Raw genomic sequence first — 21052 nt, 5'->3', positions numbered from 1 at the left:
ACAGAAGAAAAGAAGCCTGCTGGATAAACTCTTAAATTTGCTTATTGCATAAAGGTCAAATCTTTTTGGACAACTTATTTTGAATAAAGATACTATCAGAGAGACAGTGTGGAAAAAAAAAAACCCTATACATGTTAAATGCATGCAGTTTATTTTCTGTCAATTTTACTTTTACAAAACTGTATTAGAGCATTTACAAATAATTTTAAATTAGTAAAATTAAATCCATCATGAAAATCAGTAACCAAAACAATCCTATTTAGAAGTAAATAACAAAACACATAAGAAACACATCTAACCAACAAAGGCACACATAAACTGAAAGTGAAAGGATGGAAAAAGATATTCCACGCTAATGGAAAGCAAAACAGAGCGGGTGTTGCCATCCTAACATCAGATAAAATAGACATTAACACAAAAACTGTTAGAAGAGACAAAGGAGGGCACTCTGTAATGATTAAGGCTTCAATTCAACAGGAAGATGTGACTAAAATAAATGCATATGTAGGTTTGGCACTGTGATGTAGCAAGTAAAGCCATTGTCTGCAGTGCTGGCATCCCATATGGGTGGTAGTTCAAGTCCCAGCTAGTCTACTTCTGATCCAGCTCTCTACTATCACCTGAGAAAGCAGTAGAAGATGGCCCAAGTCCTTGGGCCCCTGCACCCACATGAGAGACTCAGAAGAAGCTCCTGGTGGCCAGCACCATGGCTCACTAGGCTAATCCTCTGCCTGCAGCACCAGCACCCTGTGCTCTAGTTCCAGTCAGGGCGCCAGATTCTGTCCCAGTTGCTCCACTTCTGATCCAGCTCTCTGCTGTGGCCCAGGAAGGCAGTGGAGGATGGCCCAAGTGCTTGGGCCCTGTACCCACATGGGAGACCAGGAGGAAGCACCTGGCTCCTGGCTTTGGATCAGTGCAGTGCCATTTGGAGGTTGAACCAATGAAAGGAAGACCTTTCTCCCTGTCTCTCTCTCTCTCTCTAAGAAAGAAAAAGAAAGAAAGAAAGAAAGAAAGAAAGAAAGAAAGAAAGAAAGAAAGAAAGAAAGAAAGAAAGAAAGAAAGAAAGAAAGAAAGAAGGAAGGAAGGAAGGAAGGAAGGAAGGAAGGAAAGAAGGAAGGAAAGAAGGAAAGAAAGAAGGAAAGAAAGAAGGAAAGAAGGAAAGAAGGAAAGAAAGAAGGAAAGAAGGAAAGAAGGAAGGAAAGAAGGAAAGAAGGAAAGGAAAGGAAAGGAAAGGGAGAGAAAGAGAGAGAGAGAGAAAGAGAGAAAGAGAGAAAGAGAGAAAGAGAGAAGGAAGGAAGGAAGGAAGGAGCTCCTGGCTCCAGATCGCCACAACTCCAAGAGTTATGGCCATCTGATGGAGGACCACTCTGTGTCTCTCTCCCTTTGCCTCTGCCTCTCTGTAACTCTGCCTTTCAAATAAATAAATAAATCTTTTTTAAAAATCAAAAAATGTTTATGCACCCAATTATAGAGTTCCTGGCTACTTAAAAGGAATTGTTAATAGATTTAAGGGAAATATAGATTCCAATACAACAGTAACAGAGGACTTCAACACTTCACTTTCAACAGTGGGCAGATCAACTAGACAGAAAATCTACAAAGAAACAATACAGCTAATCAATACTATGGACCAAATGGACTTAATGGATATCTGCAGAAATTTTCACCACATAGTTGCAGAATACACATTCTTCTCCTCAGTGCATGGAACTTTCTCTGAACACAATGGGATGAAGTCAGAAATCAACAACATAAAAATCATTATATCATGTGAAAACACATGGAAACTGAACAACATCCTTCTGAATGAACAGTGGGTCATAGAAATCAAAAGAGAATTCAAAATATATATATAAATGAATGAAGATGACAATACATCATATCAAATTTTATGAGATGCAACAAAAGCAGTGTTAAGAGGGAAAATTATAGTAGTTGGCACCTACTAAAAAATTGGGAAAGTAACAAATAAATGAGCTATCAAGGCATCTCAAGAATCAAGAAAAACAACAACAAACCAAAATCCAACTTAGTAGGAGGAAATAAATAATTAAAATTTAAAAATAAATAAAAAAAAATTGAAGCTAACAAAACAATATAAAAGATCAGTGAAATGAAGAGCTGGGTTTTTGGAACAATAAACAAAACTTATACACCATTGGCTCAACTAACCAAAAAATAAGAAAAGAGGGATAAGACCAAATCAATAAAAATCTGAGAAGAAAAAGGAAATGAAAAACATATACTACTGAGACAAAAAGAATCATCAGGAATGACTAAAAAGAGCTATATGCCAAAAAATTGGGAAATTTAGAAGAAATGGAAAGATTCCTGGACACATACAATCTACCAAAATTGAGTCATGAACACACAGAAAATCTAAACAGACTAATAACCAAGATGAAAACTGAATCAGTAATAAAAACCCTACCAACAAGAAAAGCCCAGGACTGGACGGTTTCACTGCTGAGTTCTATCAGACATTTAAAGATCTGATTCCAATTCTTCTCAAGCTACTCAAAACCACTGAAAGGGAGGGAATCCTTCCAAATTCTTCTATGAGTCTTTTGTCACCATAATTCCTAAACCTGAAAAAGATGCAACAGACAAGAACTACAGACCAATTTCCCTGATGAACATAGATCAAAAATGTTCAAATATTTACTAATCAAATCCAACAACACAACAGAAAGATCCTTCACTCTGACCAAGTATGATATATCCCTGGTGTGCAGGGATGGTTCAACATTCACAAACCAATCAATGTGACACATCATATAAAAAACTGAAGAACAATAACCATATAGTTAACTCAATAGATGCAGAGAAAGGATTTAGTAAATTGCAACATCCTTTCATGATAAAAACCTTAAGCTGGGGCTGGTGCCGTAGCGTAGCAGGTAAAGCTGCCTCATGCAGTGCCATTATCTCATGTCAGTGTCAATTTGAGTCCCAGCTGCTCCAGTTCTTATCCAGCTCTCTGCTATGCCCTGGGAAAGCAGTAGAAGATGGCCCAAGTCCTTGGGCCCCTGCACCTGCATGGGAGACCCAGAAGAATCTCCTGGATCCTGGCTTCAGATTGGCACAGCCCCAGCCATAGAGGTCAATTGGGGAGTGAACCAGAGGATGGAAGACCTCTCTCTCTCTTTCTGCCTCTCCCTCTCTTTCTGTGTAACTCTTTCAAATAAATAAATAAATATTAAAAAAAACTTAAGCAAATTTGATATAGAAGGAACATTTCTTCACACAATCAGGGCAATGTATGACAAACACACAGCTGGCATTCTATTGAATGGGAAAAGCTGAAAGAATTCCCCTTGAGATCTGGAACCAGACAAGGGTGCTCACTCTCATTTTTGCTATTTAATATAGTCCTGAACCATTAGGCAAAAAGAAGAAATCAAAGTGATACAAATTAGAAAGGAAGAAGAATTCAAACTATCCCTATTTGCAGATGACAATATGCAAGGGATACAAAACACAACTCTGAGAGACTACTGGAACTCATAGAAGAGTTTGATAAAGTTGCCGGATATAAAAATCAACACACAAAAACTAATAGCCTTTGAATACAAAGACAATGTCATGGCCAAGAAAGAACTTTTAAGATAGATGCAATTCACAGTACCTACAAAAATAATTATTAAATATGTTGGAATAAATTTAAGCAAGGATATCAAAGATCTCTGTGATGAAAATTACAAAACATTAAAGAAAGAAATAGAAGAAGATACAAAAAATGGAAAAATTTTCAATGTTCATGGATTAGAAGAATCAATATCATCAAAACGTCCATATTACCAAAAGCAATTTATAGGTTCAATGCAATACCAATCAAAATACCAAGGACATTCTTCTCAGATCTAGAACAAATGATGCTAAAATTCACATGGAAACACAGAGACCCAAAATAGCTAAAGGAATCTTATACAACAAAAACAAAACCAGAGACATCAAAATACCAGATTTTAAGACCTACTACAGGGCAGTTATAATCAAAAGGGCCTGGTACTGGCACAAAAACAGACATGTAGATCAATGGAAAACAAATTCCACATATAGTAACAACTTACCTTTGACAAAGGAGCTAAAATCTAAAATCAATATTTGGAGTAAGGACAGTCTCTTCAACAAATAGTGCAAGGAAAAATGGACCTATGCATGCAGAAGTATGAAACTAGACCCCTACCTTACACCTTACACAAAAATCTACTCAAAATGGATTAAAGACTTAAATGTATGCCCCAATACCATCAAATTACTAGAGAACATTAAGGAAACTCTGCAAGGCATTAGCATAGGCAAAGACTTCTTGGAAAAGACCCCAGAAGCATAAGCAATCAAGCCAAAATTGACAAATGGGATTATATCAAGCTGAGAAGCTTCTTCAGTGAAGAAGAAATACTCAGCAAAGTGAAGAAGAAACCGATAGAATGGGAGAAAATTTTTCAAACTACACAACTGAAAAAGGGTTAATATCCAGAATCTATGAAGAGCTCAAAAATTCAGCAACAACAAAACAAGCAATCCAGTTAAGAAATGAGCAAAGGACTTGAACAGGTTTTATTTTATTTTATATTATTTTATTTTATTTTATTTTATTTATTTATTTATTTTGACAGGCAGAGTGGACAGTGAGAGAGAGAGACAGAGAGAAAGGTCTTCCTTTGCCGTTGGTTCACCCTCCAATGGCCGCCACGGCCAGCGCGCTGCAATCGGTGCACAGCGCTGATCCGATGGCAGGAGCCAGGTACTTATCCTGGTCTCCCATGGGGTGCAGGGCCCAAGCACCTGGGCCATCCGCCACTGCACTCCCTGGCCACAGCAGAGAGCTGGCCTGGAAGAGGGGCAACCGGGACAGAATCCGGCACCCCAACTGGGACTAGAACCCAGTGTGCCGGGGCCGCAAGGCGGAGGATTAGCCTAGTGAGCCGCAGCGCCAGCTTGAACAGGTATTTTTTGAGAAAGGAAATTCAAATGACCAACAGACGGCTGAAAAAATGCTCAGGATCATTAGCCATCAGGGAAATGCAAATCAAAACCACAATGAGGTTTCACCTCACTCCAGTGTAAATGGCTCTCATACAGAAATCAACATCAGAAATCACTCATTTGAAACAGCAAATGCTGGTGAGGATATGGGGAAAAAGGTACCCTAACCCACTGTTGGTGGGAACGTAAACTGGTGCAGCCATTGTGGAAGACAGTATGGCGATACCTCAAAAATCTGAATATGATCCAGCAATCCCTCTTCTGGGAATTTACCCAAACCAAAAGAAATCAGCATCTGAAAGAGTTATCTGTACCCCATGTTCATTACAGCACAATTCACAGTAGTGCAGATGTCCATCAACTGTTGACTCTATAAAGAAATTATCATATATATACACTATGGATTATTTTATTCAGTTGACAAAAAAATGAAATCCTGCCTTGCAACAAAATGGATGGAACTGAAAACCATTATACTTAGTGAGATAAGTCAGTCCCAAAGAGATAGATATCATGTTTCCCCTGATTCGAGGTAATATAGAATACCTAAGATATAATGTACTGGAGTGAAATGGACATTTTGAAACTTGATGATTGTTTATACCCTTTATCCCTTCCATTGAGTAATAGCTTTTTTTTTCTTCATACTATTTGTTGAACTCTTTTACTTGGTGTAGGGTTAACTTTACACCCACTAAGTAAACTGAAAGTAGATCTTTGTAAAAATTAAGAGTGGGAATAGAAGCAGGAGAAACAAAAAGGGTTGGAGTGTGGCAGGAGGGTAAGTAGGATGTGAAGTATCACTATGTTCCTAAATCCATATATATGAAATACACGAAATATGTATAACTTAAATAAAAGTTTAAGAAGTCTACACTAACCAAAATCTAGGAGAGAGCTAACAAACTGCAAAAGTATTAAGGAAATTACATAAAAAGTAATTAATGAGAAAAGAGAGAACACATTTAAAGAGTTTATGGAAACAGAGTATAGGAATTCTCAAAGAAAAGAAAAGGAGGAATGATAGAGGAGTGTAAATGAAACAATAGTTGGATAGAACAAAGATGTGTAGCCTCAAACGGAAAGTGCATACCAAACAGAATAAAACAACACTACATATACACACCTAGTAAAGAGTAGAAAATGAGGAATAGGGGCCGGCGCTGTGGTGCAGCGGGTTAAAGCCCAGACCTGAAGCACCAGCATCCCATATGGGTGCCAGTTCTAGTCCCGGCTGCTCCACTTCCAGTACAGCTCTCTGCTATTGCCTGGGAAAGCAGCAGAATTGGCCCAAGTGCTTGGGCCCCTGCACCCGCGTGGGAGACGCAGAGGAAGCTCCTGGCTCCTGGCTCCTGGCTTTGGATCAGTTCAGCTCTGGCCACTGAGGCCATCTGGGGAGTGAACCAACGGATGGAAGACCTCTCTGTCTCTACCTTTCTCTGTAACTCTGTCTTTAGAACAAATAAAAAAATTTTTTTTAAAAAGAAAGTGAGGAATAAAGAGAAAAATATAATTCTTTAATTTCAATATCAAGTAAGATAGATTACATTTGTTAATAGGAGACATCTAATTAGTTGGAAAAAGGAGTAGTATCCCCAAATGATGTCAGCTTAGAATTTTATATCTTGGGGCGGGGCCATGGCTCACTTGGTTAATCCTCTGCCTGCAGCACCGGCATCCCATATGGGTGCTGGATTCTAATCCCATTGCTCCTCTTCCAGTCCAGCCTCTGCTATGGCCTGGGAAAGCAGTAGAAGATGGCCCAAGTGCTTGGGCCCCTGCACCCGCATAGGAGACCAGGAGGAAATACCTGGCTCCTAGCTTCAGATCCGCGCAGTGCCGGCTGTAGCGGCCATTTGGGGAGTGAACCAACGGAAGGAAGATCTTTCTCTCTGTCTTTATCTCTGTCTATAACTCTACCTATCAAATAAATTTAAAAAAAAAGAATTTTATATCTTGATAAGCTATAGTTCAACAGTAAATGTGAATTTCAAATATTATATGCATAAATGAAGAATATTATTACCCACAGACACTTGCTGAAAGAAACAGCTCAAAAGCTGCCTACCAGGAAGAAAAGTGAATCCAAAGGAGGGAATATATTCATGGGCACGTACTGCAAGAGGACATTGGGACAGGCACAGTGGTATAGCAGGTAAAGTTTCTGCCTGCAGTGCTGGCATCCCATATAGGCACCAGTTCAAGGCCCAGCTGCTCCACTTCTTATACAGCTCTCTGCTGTGACCTGGGAAAGCAGTAGAAGATGATCCAAGTCCTTGTGCCCCTGTACCTGCATGGGAGACCCAGAAGAAGCTCCTGGCTCCTGGCTGAGGATAGACCCAGCTCTGTCCATTGTGGTCATTTGAGGAGTGAACCAGTGGATGGAAGACCTCTTTTTCTCTCTTTGCCTCTGCCTCTCTGTAACTCTGCCTTTCAGATAAATAAATAAATAATTTAAATAGTTTATTTAAATAAATAATTAAATTTAAATAAATCTTTTTTAAAAAAAGAAACAAAGAGGGCATCATAGTGGATTTTTAAGTCAGTTAAATGCTTTTTATGAAATGCCAGAAAAATAAGAAAATAAAAAATAAGAGATAGAAAATAAAGGGATGAAAAATATAGTCTAATGAAATACTAACTGGGGTGGTGCTGTGGCCTAGTGGGTTAAGCTGCTTTCTGCAGTGCCAGCATCCCATATGGGCTCTAGATCAAGTATTCACCATTCCACTTCCAATGAAGCTCCCTTCTAATGTGCCTAGAAAAGCACAGAACATGGCCCAAGTGCTTGGGCCCCTGCACCCATGTGGGAGGCCCAGATGAAGCTCCTGGCTCCTGGCTTCAGGCTGGCCCAGCCCTGGCTGTTGCAGCCATCTGGGGAGTAAATCAGTGCAAGGAAGATCTCTTTCTCTCTGTTTCTTCCTCTTTTTTCTCAGTAATTCTGCCTTTTATATAAGTAAATAAATCCTTAAAAATAAATAAATAAAATACTAATTAAAAATGAACTTGGTTCACAATATTATTGTCAGACAAATTAGAATTTAATAGAAGAAAGCATTAGCAGCAATTAAAGGGATATTATGTAGTAATAAAAGGAACAATGACCATCAAGAAGAAATTAAAATCATGAACCCATGTATGTACCAAACACTATAGCTTTAAAATATGTAAAGCCAAAACAGATAGAATTGCAAAGAGAAAGATTTTAGGCAAAATTTGGGAAGGTGTATGTTTTTTTTTTTTTTAAGATTTACCTATTTAGTTTGAAAGAGTTACAGAGACAGAGGAAGAGAGAGCAAGCCAGAGCTCGTTCATTCCCAGATGGCCAAAATAGCCGGTGCTAAGTCAGGCCAAAGCCAGGAGCCATGATCCAGGAGTCTACCACATGGGGTTCAGGGACCCAAACCACTTGGACCATTTTCCACTATTTTTCCAGGGTGTTACCAAGGAGCTGGACCAGAAGTGGAGCAGCCAGGACACGAATGAGCACCCATTTGGGATCTGGTGTCACAGGCAGAGGCTTTACCCTCTATTCCACAGTGCCATCCCCCAAATTTAGGACAGTTTAAAAGCACATAAAATTTTACTAACAATATACAGAAGACTTGAAAAAGACGATGTTAATATAGAACAGGATATACAACTAATAGATCTTATATATTCTCTTTAAAAATAAACAATACCAGGGGTTTTCAAGTTGGTGGAATAGGGAGGGAGCTCACTGCTCTAGTTTAGGGAAAGACAGTTTTTTAAAAAAGGGGGTGGAGGAGAGTGCAATTTCAGGCAAATTTTAAGAAGAAAGTAGGAGAGGAAACTCCACACAAATTAGAGGGACACTGTGGGCCTATGTGGAGGGTGTGGACATGCACAACTCAGGACCCCAGCAGCTGAGAGCCTCAACACCAGCTTTGGAGAGTGAGGTGAAACCAGACTGCAGCAGTCCAAGCCACTGACAATAAAGCTTTGGGAAGACCATGGCACGAGTCTGCCTTGGAGCCCTGTGGGAAACAAAGTACCAGCCAACCTAGAGGAACAAAATGGTGGGAGACATGTCTCTTTCTCTCTCCAACCACCTGGCATCCACATCCTGTAGCTAGCCAAGGGAGGATGGACACCATTTTGGACATACACAACAGCCGCACCAGCTTGTGTCTGCACACCCAGCAACCAGCCGAGAGGAGGTGCTTGAGTCTGGCTGGGAGAACTGACAGGGGTCTTGGTACTTGTGACTGTGGGAGCCTTGTTTGCTGGGACTGTGAAAACACTGTGGCTGCATGGGAGGGTACAGGGTGCAGCTGGGACTTTGTGCAGAAATTCTGGGAGGCTCAACATGTTCAGAGCTCTGTGATTCACTAGTGAGGGTCATTGCTGTGGAATCTGTACTCACACCGAGGACTGCGTGGATCCTTTTGTGTAGTTCTGGCAGCTCAGATGTAAATAGTATCCACTGGGGCTACAGCGACTGGTCTCCTTTGAGGAAAGGAGGTGAGCATGAAAATATGCCAACAAAGCAGAAAAACCTCCCATCTGAAAAAAAAAAAAAAGAGAGAGAGAGAGAGATTTACCATGCCTAACCTTGGAGTCATCTTGGATACTCCCTTCACCCTGGGGCACTGAACAGAGCTCCCTGGCAGCATCCAGCACATACCTCTGAGTATTCACTGAAAGAGGGGACACTCAAATAAGCCACAGAGGCAGAGTCCAAAGGTAAAGCCATCACAGAGGAGAAAAAATAAAACAAACAAACATTCTTCTGAAGAAATGTCAGAAATGGAATTAAAAAATTGATCATAGGATTATTTATAAGCAATCAGAAGCAAATCCATGAAGTAATGAAATCTGTACATGACATGAAAGAAAATTTCTCCCATGAAATTGAGATCTTTAAGATCTCAAATCAAATGAAATATTGGAAATGAAGACTTCAATAGAACAAATAAAAAATATGGTGGAAAGCCTGAACAACATACCTGGTGAAGTAGAAGAAAATTTATCCAAGTTATAAAACAAATCTCTGGAAATGTTACAGTCAAACCAAAAAAATATATAAATAAATAAATAAAAATAAAAGGAAGGAGAAGAAGAAGAAATTAGAAAACTAAAAAAGAATGATGAAGACTTATCTTATGGGATACTACCAAACAGCCCAACACATGGGTCTCAGGAGTTCCTAAAGCATGGAAAGAGAGAATGGATTAGTGAAATAATAGCAGAAAACGTCTTCAGTTTGGAGAAACAAAGGGTCGTCCAAGTACAGAGCTCCTAATAGACATGACCAGAAAAGATCTTCACCACAATACATTGTAGTCAAACTCTCCACAGTAAAACATTAAGGAAAGATTCTAAAATTTGCACTACAGAAAAGTCAGATTACTTTCAGAGGATCTCCAATAAGACTTACAGCAGACTTCTCATCAGAAACACTACAGGCTAGGAAAGAATGGCAAGATATTTTCCAAGTCTTAAGAGAAGGAAACCTGTCAACCCAGAATACTGTACCCTGCAAAGCTCTCATTTATGAATGAGGGTGAAATAAAGGCCTTCCATAACAAACAGAAATTGAAAGAATCTGTCACGATTCATTCAGCCTTACAAAAGATGCCTAAGGATGTGCTACATAGAGAAACACAGAAACATGGTCATCACTATGAAAGAAGGTGAAGGCAGAAAATCCTCCAGGAAATCCAAAGTGAAAAACAGGAATACTTATAGGAAAATGTGAGGGCCAAGTCCTTACAGACCAATAGTAACCTTGAAGGTTAACGGCCTCAGCTCTCCAGTTAAAAGATACAGACTGGCTGGATGGATTCAAAAACAAAACCCATCTATTTGCTGCTTGTAACAAACACATCTCACCAGCAAATATGCATGCAGACTGAAAGTGAAAAAAATGTAAAGAGATATTCCATGCTAACATGTTGGTGAGAATGTAAACTGGTACAGCCACTGTAGAAGACAGTATGGAGATACCTCAGAAATCTGAATACAAGGGCTGGCGCTGTGGCATAGCAGGTAAAGCTGCTGACTGCAGTGCTGGCATCCCATATGGGCATTGTTTTGAGACTTGGCTGCTCCACTTCCAATCAAGCTCTCTGCTGTGGCCTAGGAAAGCAATGGAAGATGGCCCAAATCCTTGGGCCCCTGCACTCACATGGGAAGACCCGGAGTTCCTGGCTTCGGATAGGTGCAGTTCCAGCCATTGCAGCCAACTGGGGAGTGAACCAGTAGATGGAGGACATCTCTCTCTCTCTCTCTCTCTCTCTCCTCTCTCCTCTCTCCTCTCTCCTCTCTCCTCTCTCCTCTCTCTGTGTAACTCTGACTTTCAAATAAATAAACAAATCTTAAAAAAATCTGAATCTAGACCTACCATATGACCCAGCTATCCTACTCCTGGGAATTTACCCAAGGGAAATAAAATCAGCATTTGAAAGAGTTATCTATATCCCCATGTTTATTGCAGCTCCATTCATAGTAGCTAACATATGGAATCAAGCCAAATGCCTGGATAAAGACTGGATAAAGACTGGATAAAGAAATTATGGGATATGTACACCACAGAATTCTACAAAGAATTAAAAAAATGAAATCCTGTCATTTGCAACAAAATGGATGAAACTGGAAAACATAATACTTAGTGAAACAAGCCAGTCCCAAGAGGACAAATACCATATGTTCTCTCTGATCTTTGATAACTTAATAGAGCACCTAAAAGGTAATCTCTAGAAGTGAAATGCCATTTTGAAATGTAATGACTTTGAACAGCCCTTATCTTGACTGTTAAGTAACAGCTTTTTCATACTATTTGTTGAACTCCTTATTTAGTATAGAGTTAAGTGTATGTGTTATAAAGTTAATTGAAAATAGACCTTAGTAAAAAAAAAAAAGGAATGGGAATAGGAGTGAGAGGAGGAAAAGGTGTAGGAGTGTTAGTGGGAGGGCAGGTGCAGTGGGAAGAATTACTGTGTTCCTACAGCAGTAATTATGAAATGCATGAAGTTTGTATTCCTTAAAGAAAAGGTTTCTGGGGGAAAAATACATGATCCCATTGAAATAAACCTGATTATCTACTAGACCACAAAAGATGCCTTAATCATTCCAAAGAATTGATGTCACAAATTCTGAAATCATAATACAATTAAATTAGAAATTAGTAATAAAGATGATCACATGACCTACCAAATTACACATTGTGTTTGTACCTTATAAATAATGCATGAGTTAAAGACAAAATATGATATAATCAAAACTTATGGATACAGAACATGCTAACTGTAAAAATGCATAGCCTGTAGACATTAAAGTATTAAGTGCATTTTAGAAAATAAACAGAAAGAATTCAAATAAACAAACTATGTGTCAATTTCAGAAGAGGAATAAAAGAATAAACCTAACCAATGTACATATTAATTCTTTTTTAAAAAAATCAAGAAAACACAAAAATCAATCACACCAAAGCCTAAGTGGGAGTGACATCCAATGAGAAATGCACACATTTAGCAAGATGAACTAAAGAAAAATTAGGGAGGGAAGAATGCACAAATTACAAAGTTATATATAAAATGGGAAGGAAAACATACAACAGCTTAAAATGTGGAATCATTAGAGATTTTAATAACCACATACAACTCAATGTCATGAATTTTTTTTTTTTTTTTTTTGACAGGCAGAGTGGATAGTGTGAGAGAGAGAGACAGAGAGAAAGGTCTTCCTTTTGCCATTGGTTCACCCTCCAATGGCCGCTGCTGCCAGCGCAGCTGCGGCCGGCGCATCGCGCGCGGATCCGAAGCCAGGAGCCAGGTGCTTCTCCTAGTCTCCCATGCGGGTGCAGGGCCCAAGCACTTGGGCCATCCTCCACTGCACTCCCTGGCCACAGCAGAGAGCTGGCCTGGAAGAGGGGCAACCGGGACAGAATCCGGCGCCCCAAACAGGACTAGAACCCGGTGTGCCGGCGCCGCCAGGCGGAGGATTAGCCTGTTGAGCCATGGCGCCGGCCAATGTCATGAAATTTTAAAACTTACAGTAGCTTATTTTTTAGAAACAATAAATTACCAACATAAACTAGAATAGCTCTTCCGAGGTATATAAACAACAATATCTTTCTTATTTAAACTTTCATGGAAGAGAAAAAAGGAAAACATTTTCAATTCTTTTTATTTAAAGAGTTATTGATTATTTGAAAGTCAAGAGTTACAAAGAGAGAGAGGAAGATTGAGAGTCACAGACAGAAGAGAGATTTTTCCATCCACTGGTTCATTTCCCACATGGCCACAACTGCCAGGGTTGGGACAAAATAAAGTCAAAATTTCAGAACTCCATCTGGGTCTCCCACGTGAGCAGCAGGGGCCCAGGTTCTTGGGTCATCTGCTGCGACTTTTGCAGACACATTCTCGGGGAGCTGAGTGTCAAGTGGAGCACCCAGGACTGGAATCAGCTATCGAATAAGGGATGCTGGTGTTGCAGGAGGCAGCTTAATCTGCTGCACCACAACACTGATCCCTATTCAAATAATTAAAAAATATATCAAAAAGCATTTGGCATCAATTTTATGATGCAAAAGCACTTAGCAAATTTAACCTTTATTCTTGATAGAAACTCCTACAAGTTTGGAAACAGAGCATCTTTAATTTGCTCAACAATGTGAAATCTACAACAGAAATCATTTTCAGCGTGAAAAGAGACAAACTGTAGAAGCATTTTCACTAAAATCAGTAACAAAATAAGAATGCCCTCTACACATTAGAGAAAAATATTTGCAACTCACGAAAAGCCATGTGTTCTAATATTTAAAAAGCTTCTATGAATACATAAAGTATTTGTTTTTCCAACTGCGATGAACCTATGAGGATAGAAACTATCCTGCTCATTTCTTTGTCTCTAGGACATAAGACAGTGCCTGGCACACTGACCATATATTTGTTAAATATTTGTTGAACGCTGTAGCTTCCAAAATAGCTTTTTCCTTGTTTCAGGGATAAGAGCGCTGTCTTCCCCAGGAGCTGCACAAGTTTTCAACATACTGCTTTCAAGAAAAGTTTCTGAAAAGTGGAAAGCATTATTTCCTGTAAAAAGCAAGTGATGTGAACACTTTGCTTAGCATCTGGAAGGGACGCCTCACACTGGTCGGGATCTGCGCTCAGACTCCTGGCTGTCATGACTCCTGGGCCTGTAGTAAACATGTCAGCATAAAAGCCTGGCCAGCTGTAGCTTCTCATTTCTGAGCACGGTCCAAGCATCAGTCTCCCTGAATCACAGACAACCGGGACTGCAGGCTACCAGGCAATTCTTGCCACCTCGGACAAAAGAAGGAAGAAAATCTTGATCAACTGGAACAAAATGCACCTTAGCGGAATTTCAGTTAGGTTCATTCTTTCCTCCGGGAGTCAGCCCCGGAACTCAGCAGCTCCATCAGCCTGAGCCAGTAGGAAGCCTCTCCTCAGAATAATCTGGAATCAGGGTAAAATACTCTCTGATCACCAGACATTCACCCTACACTGCCACACTTGTTTTTTTTTTTTTTTTCAGCTTTGCTTATTGTTCTCTACACCCCCCCCCAAAAAAAAAACACCTTTGTTTCTGATTCTCACGTCACTTGTAGACCTATGATCAAACCCATATGCTCTTATGCAATAGCCTTCCTTCCTATCTCCTCATAATCCTGTTAAATAAAATTTTTCCTTATAAAGTCAGATTTAACTTTTACTACACGGTTTCCTCGGTGATTTCTCTTGGTGTTGCCTACTCTGTGGTATCCTGAGTCTAAATGTTTGATGAATTACGATTAACCTTGAGTTAACACTGAAAATAAAAAAGGACATGCTCGTGGAGCACAGTGTTATCCCAGCTGAGGTCATGATAGACCACCCAACCTCCAGGCAACCCAGCAGCTGACAACAGGTATTGGAGTCCATGTGAGATCTGAGTAATTTCCTACCTGAACTCAGCAGGAACTGCCCAACTGTAAACTGATGAACTAAATCATGGATGCTGTTTAAACCTCAAAGTTTGTGGGTGCTTGTCTTGCAACAAGAGGTTAACAATATGTCAATATGTCACATGCACACAGAAAAAGTGAACAAATGGGGAAAGTGCTGTGGCCCAGCAGGTTAAAGCCCTGGCCTAAAGCGCTGGCTTCACATATGGCTGCCAGTTCTAGACCTGGCTGCTCTTCTTCCTATCCAGCTCTGCTATGGCCTGGGAAAGCAGTAGAAGATGGCCCAAGTCCTTGGACCCCTGCACCCACGTGGGAAACCCGGAAGAAGCTCCTGGCTCCTGGCTTTGGATTGGTGCAGCATGGCCATTGCGGACTTCTAGGGGAGTGAACAAGTGGATAGAAGACCTCTCTCTCTCTGTCTCTACCTCTCTCTGTAACTCTGTCTTTCAAATAAATAAAATAAATCTTAAAAAAAAAAAAAAGAATGAACAAATGAGTATCCATCCAGAGATTCTGCTGAGGACTCTCATGAGGGAAGGAGACAAAGGAGGACTTCAGAGAGACTGCAAACAGGGCTCGTGATCTGAGATGATGCATAGGATGTGAGTTGACAAGGATGGAAATAGGTCTTTTGAGTGTATTTTAAAAACTTCGGTTGCTATGGGGGTGTGTGGAAGTGTATCAAATGGTGTCACCCTCCCAAAATACAGAGTCATGATATTAAAGGGTTCTCTGAGTCACGCATTCACCCTAGATTTTAAAATATTTTCATAATGTTGTAAAGGAAAGCCAAAATTATATAGGAAGTCAGATTACTCTTTAAGGTACTTTTAAAACATGAGGATATATTGATCCATCCACTCATGGAAAATGTGTTAACCTTATGCATGATATACTAGATACTGGGAACAGACCAGAAAAAGCATAATTATTGTGATTAAGATTCTGATGTTCTAGTTAAAAGATATCAACAACTGCAAAGCTAGGTACAACTGTAGCAGTTATGGAATGTATTTTCCTTTTAAATATATAATTTGGAATAAAATTGATATCAGGCATGGCTGGATTCAAAGCAAAATTCATGTGGGCTAGGCAAAGAGTTGGTGAGGGACAAGCAACTAAGAGACTTTTAGCAGTCTTTGTGCTGTAGCCATATACCACTTAAAAAAAAAATCTACACCCTTCCAAGCTAATTCTACACAAAAAAGCAGAATTTCATCTTTCTTTAACCATTTGCCTCTCCTTGAACCAGTCTCGGGGAGGCACTAAGATTCACTCTTTCATTTAAGCCTGGACTGTTTGTTAAACTTCTTGAAGCTTTGAGGGTTGGCTTCTGTCGAGAACCACATGGGCAGAATAATCATAAAGGGAAAAGAAGTCACCAGAAGTAGGGTAAACGGATGGTGGGGTCTTAAACACAACCAGGGGGCACAATAAAGGGCCTCAGTTACCCTAAGATTTTACTCACAGTTGATGGTTTGCCTTTTTATATTGGTCTTCATCACTGATAAGTGGTAGTTTAATTTTTACTGTTCTTGATGTTTCCAAATAAGTCTGTCTTTTCCTTAGTTATTATGTCAGGATGCTTAGCAAATAAATTCCTCATGAGTTTTACTATATATTGGATTATAGTGTCTCTTTTCATGGGAAATAAGTGGATTCTTAATATTGTCCTCAAGAAAGTCCCAAGTTCTCTGTGTTTCTCAAAATAAACTTTTTACATTACTAAAACAACTGGAACATGTACATTTATATTTTTTTGGGATAAAATCTCTATTCAGATGGTAACAGTTTGCTGTTAAAAATAGTTCTTGGCTAGGGCCAGCACTGTGGTGTAGTGGGCTAAGCCACCGCCTGCAGTGCTGGCATCCCATATGGATGCTGGTTCAAGACCCAGCTGCTCTAATTCCTGTCCAGCTCTCTGCCATGGCCTGGGATAGCAGTAGAAGATGGCCCAAGTCCTCGGATCCCTGCACTCATGTAGGAGATCTAGAAAAAGTTCCTGGCTCCCGGCTTCAAATCAGCACAGCTCCAGTCATTGCAGCCAATTGAGGAGTGAACCAGCGGATGGAAGACCTCTCTCTCTCTCTCTCTCTCTCTCTCTCTCTCTGCCTCTCCTTTCTCTCAGTATCTCTGACTTTCAAATAAAATAAATAAATCTTTCAAAAAATAGTTCTTGGCTGCCTGTATTAGTTGAGAAGGCTGCCATAACAAAAAACCATAGACTGGGTGTTTTAAACAACAAAAACTCATTTTCTCAGTTCTTGAGTCTAAAAGTACAAGATTAAGGTGTTGGTAGGGTTAGTTTCTTTTGAGGTTTCTTCTTGGCTGGCAGATGGCTGCCTTCTCTCTGTGTTCCACAAAGAGAGAAGGTCTTTCCTTTGTGCTTTTTCATCCCTGGTATCTCTTTGTGTTTAAATGTCCTTTTCTTATACAGATACCAGTTAGATTTGATTAAGCCCTCTTTTTAATGTAGTTTCCTCTTTAAAGGTCCTGTCCCCAAACACAGCCAGGTTCTGAGATACTGGGTGTCAGGGCTTCAACATATGAATTTTGAAGGGACACAAATTCAGTCTATACCTTTCTGACCTCATTTCCTTGCTCTATCTTCTCTTTGCTTTAGACACTGGCTTTCAGACCTCAAATACTCCAAGCATTCAACCTTTGCAAATGCAGTAATAACCTCTGCCTAAAATGATCCTCCCTTACTCTTCGCTTGACCTACTTCTTCTCATCATTCTCTCATCTCACAAAGTCTGAGATGTGGTTTTGAGCAACTTATTCAAAATAGCATTTCTATTACTCAACTTTGTTTCACAGCACTTACTACCTAGCTCAAATGCTTATTTATTTTGTCTTCCTCGTAAGTGCTTAAGACCAAAGGGGAAGGACATTTGTGTAACTACTACACAACTTGGTATTCTGGCTAACACACTGCTATACTTGTCCATTTAAGGTTCCAGTAAATGTTGAATCAATGAATGTTATTCCTGAATAACAGAGACAGAGACTCACTGAAATTTTTCAAGGAATGAATTTATGAACTAGATACCATCTGCTAATCAAATATATATTGGGAACCAAAAATTATATTGAGAAGAAGTAAAACTATTTAGTAGTAAAAGAACAATGGTTAGTAAAATAATAGTAGATAGACCCAGCCAAACAACAAATTAGCAACATAAAATACATGGAAGAACTCTAGTAGAAAGTAAAAAATAGAAGAATATTTAAGAGAAAAGCTAAAAAAAAAAAAAAAAAAAGAAAAGCTAAGAAGTATAGAGGATAGAAAATGAATGACCAAGTCCAATTAATAGAAATCTCAGAAAGAAGAAAAGGAAATACATGATAAAATAGTAAAGATTAATTTCCCTGAATTAAAGAAAGATAAAGGAACTCAGATTGAAAAGGTCCACAGAAGGGCAAACAAAAGAAAACAAAAAATGATCCAATCTTAGTTCTAAATTCTAAAAGAGAGTAGGGAATGGTGTTGATACAGGCAATCCTACTCCTACAACAAAGTCTGCAGTCCTGGCCGGCGCCGCGGCTCACTAGGCTAATCCTCCACCTTGCAGCGCCAGCATACTGGGTTCTAGTCCTGGTCAGGGCGCCTGATTTTTTCCCGGTTGCCCCTCTTCCAGGCCAGCTCTCTGCTGTGGCCAGGGAGTGTAGTGGAGGATGGCCCAAGTACTTGGGCCCCGCACCCCATGGGAGACCAGGATAAGTACCTGGCTCCTGCCATCGGATCAGCGCTGTGCGCCGGCCGCAGCGCGCTGGCCGCGGCGGCCATTGGAGGGTGAACCAACGGCAAAAGGAAGACCTTTATCTCTGTCTCTCGCTCTCACTGTCCACTCTGCCTGTCAAAAAAAAAAAAAAAAAGTCTGCAGTCAGTCCTACCTACTGTGACATAAATATGATAGTATACCCATTTCCTAGGTTTGCAAAAACAATTTAACAAAGCTCAACATAAAAACTCAGAAATGTTCGCTATTATTCAATAATTTTTTTTAAATTTTTTAATAGGTAGAGTTAAAACAGTGAGAGAGACAGAGAGAAAGGTCTTCCTTCCGTTGGTTCACCCCCCAAATGGCTTCCATGGCTGGTGCTGCGCCGATCCGAAGCCAGGAGCCAGGTGCTTCTTCCTGGTCTCCCATGTGGGTGCAGGGACCTAAGCACTGGGGCCATCCTCCAGTGCCCTCCTTGGCTACAGCAGAGATCTTGACTGGAAGAGGAGCAACCAGGACTAGAACCCGGTGCCCATATGGGATGCTGGCACTGCAGGAGGAGGATTAACCAACTGAGCCACGGCACCGGCCCCAATAATTATTATTTTATACATAAAATTTTATCTGGATTATATTTCTGCATTGTGTGAAGTAAAGATTAACTGATAACATTTTTTTAAAGATTTATTTTATTTATTTGAAAGACAGAGTTACAAAGAGAGAGGTAGAGACAGAGAGAGAGGTCTTTCATCTGCTGGTTCATTCCCCAGATGGTCACAATGGCCGGAGCTGCACTGATCCGAAACCAAAAGCCAGGAGCTTCTTCTGTGTCTCCCATGTGGTTGCAGGTGCCCAAGGACTTGGGCCATCTTCTACTGATATCCCAGGCCATAGCAGAGAGCTAGATAGGAAGTGGAGCAGCCGGGACTAGAACTGGCACCCATATGTGATGCCGGCGCTTCAGGCCAGGGCTTTAACCTACTGCACCACAGCGCTGGCCCAGCTGATAACATTTTAAAGTGGATAGTCCAGTTTTCTATCACAATTTATAGAGAAATAACAGTACTATTGCTTTATGTTCAAAATTAATACTTCATGTTACTTTTACTTCCTCTGTGCTTGTTAGGAATTTAAAGTTTGTTTAAATTTGTGTGAATTAGAGTAATTTGCCCTAGTTACAACAAACCCTCAAACTTGCTTCCATTTTTCGTATGAAAGGCAGTGAAAGAGACGGAGATCCTGTCTACTATTTTACTCGCCAAACACCCACAACAGCTGAGGAGGACGAGAGCTGAAGCCAGGAGCCATGACCACAATCTAGATCTCACACATTGGTGGCAAGAACCCAAATGCTGGAGCCATCTTTCCTGTTTCCCGTTGTACTGGCAGGAAGCTAAGGTCAGGAGCCAGAGCCAGGAATTATACCCAAAAACTCTGGGGTGGGACATGGGCATCTACCGACTAATATGCCTGTCCCAACCCCTCAAATTTTAGACTACTCCCACCTCTTAAAAATTTATTTATTTATTTGAAAGACAGAATTACAGGGAGAGTAAGAAATACAGAGAAAGATCTTCCATCCTCCAGTCTGCTCCCTGAATGGTGGCAACAGCCAGGGTTGGGCCAGGCTGAAGCCAAAAGCCAGAAACTCCATCTGGGTCTTCTACACGTGTGACAGGAACTCATGTACCACAGCCATTACTTCCTGCCTCCCCAGGCACATTGACAGGGAGCTAGACGGAAAGTGATGGGATGACAGCACCACAGGCTTACTTAGCTATGACACAATGCCACCCCACCCTGCTCCAATGCCTTGCCCTTAAATCAAACGTGTACACACCATCTCTCTCTGTCAGACTTATCACCACAAAGCCTCAAGTTTCTCATGTAAAGAAACACTCAACCCTGTTGGCATGATTAGGCATGACCACATGCATAAAATACAAGTAGCATAGGATTCATTCTGGGGACTAATGTCAGTTTATAACCTCACTGTCCCTCAGGAAAACTGGCCCCTTTCTTCCTTTTCCATATAGTGCTAAGACTGAATTTCATAATTTCCTGTTTTTGTTGTCTCTTCTTGACACATGTGTAATATTAATAACATATTATATAACACAAAAGCCATCATCAGGAGTGGTATGAGCAGATATTGGAGGAGTTATTATAGTATCAATTGCCAGTAATTATACCTGAATTCTTCAGAGTCTAGGCAGAAAAGTATCACTGACAATCTAGGAAGGGGACTTGCTGCAAATTTAAGGTGACAGTGTACAATTATAAATATTCCTGATTCTAGCCATACACACTTTCCCAGATCACTTCATTGTGCCGCATTCCAGGTATCGTGATCAAATATATGGAGTGAGACTTGTAATGCGATCTGCTTTAGTTACAGTGTGAA

The 21052-nt window shown here is 40.3% G+C and overlaps 1 long non-coding RNA gene across 3 annotated transcripts in view; it reads right to left on the bottom strand.

Moving 5' to 3' along the window:
* The window catches only part of LOC149125272 (uncharacterized), a 76660-nt gene that overhangs the window by 48956 nt on the left and 6652 nt on the right, over positions 1 to 21052 (bottom strand). For 2 of the 3 annotated variants that reach the window (XR_016210333.1, XR_016210335.1), the window contains exon 4: positions 9380 to 9519. This is a non-coding gene — a long non-coding RNA (uncharacterized LOC149125272). Of the gene's footprint in view, positions 1 to 9379; positions 9520 to 19319; positions 19550 to 21052 lie in introns of those variants that run through there. The other variant, XR_016210334.1, reaches the window with a different exon arrangement.

The sequence above is a fragment of the Oryctolagus cuniculus genome, chromosome 7 (genome assembly GCF_051225735.1).
Source record: "Oryctolagus cuniculus isolate XC-2025 breed Fujian yellow rabbit chromosome 7, ASM5122573v1, whole genome shotgun sequence".
NCBI lineage: Eukaryota > Metazoa > Chordata > Mammalia > Lagomorpha > Leporidae > Oryctolagus > Oryctolagus cuniculus.
The sequence above is the reverse complement of the archived record's forward strand: the minus strand, read 5'-3'. Positions and strand labels throughout refer to the sequence as shown.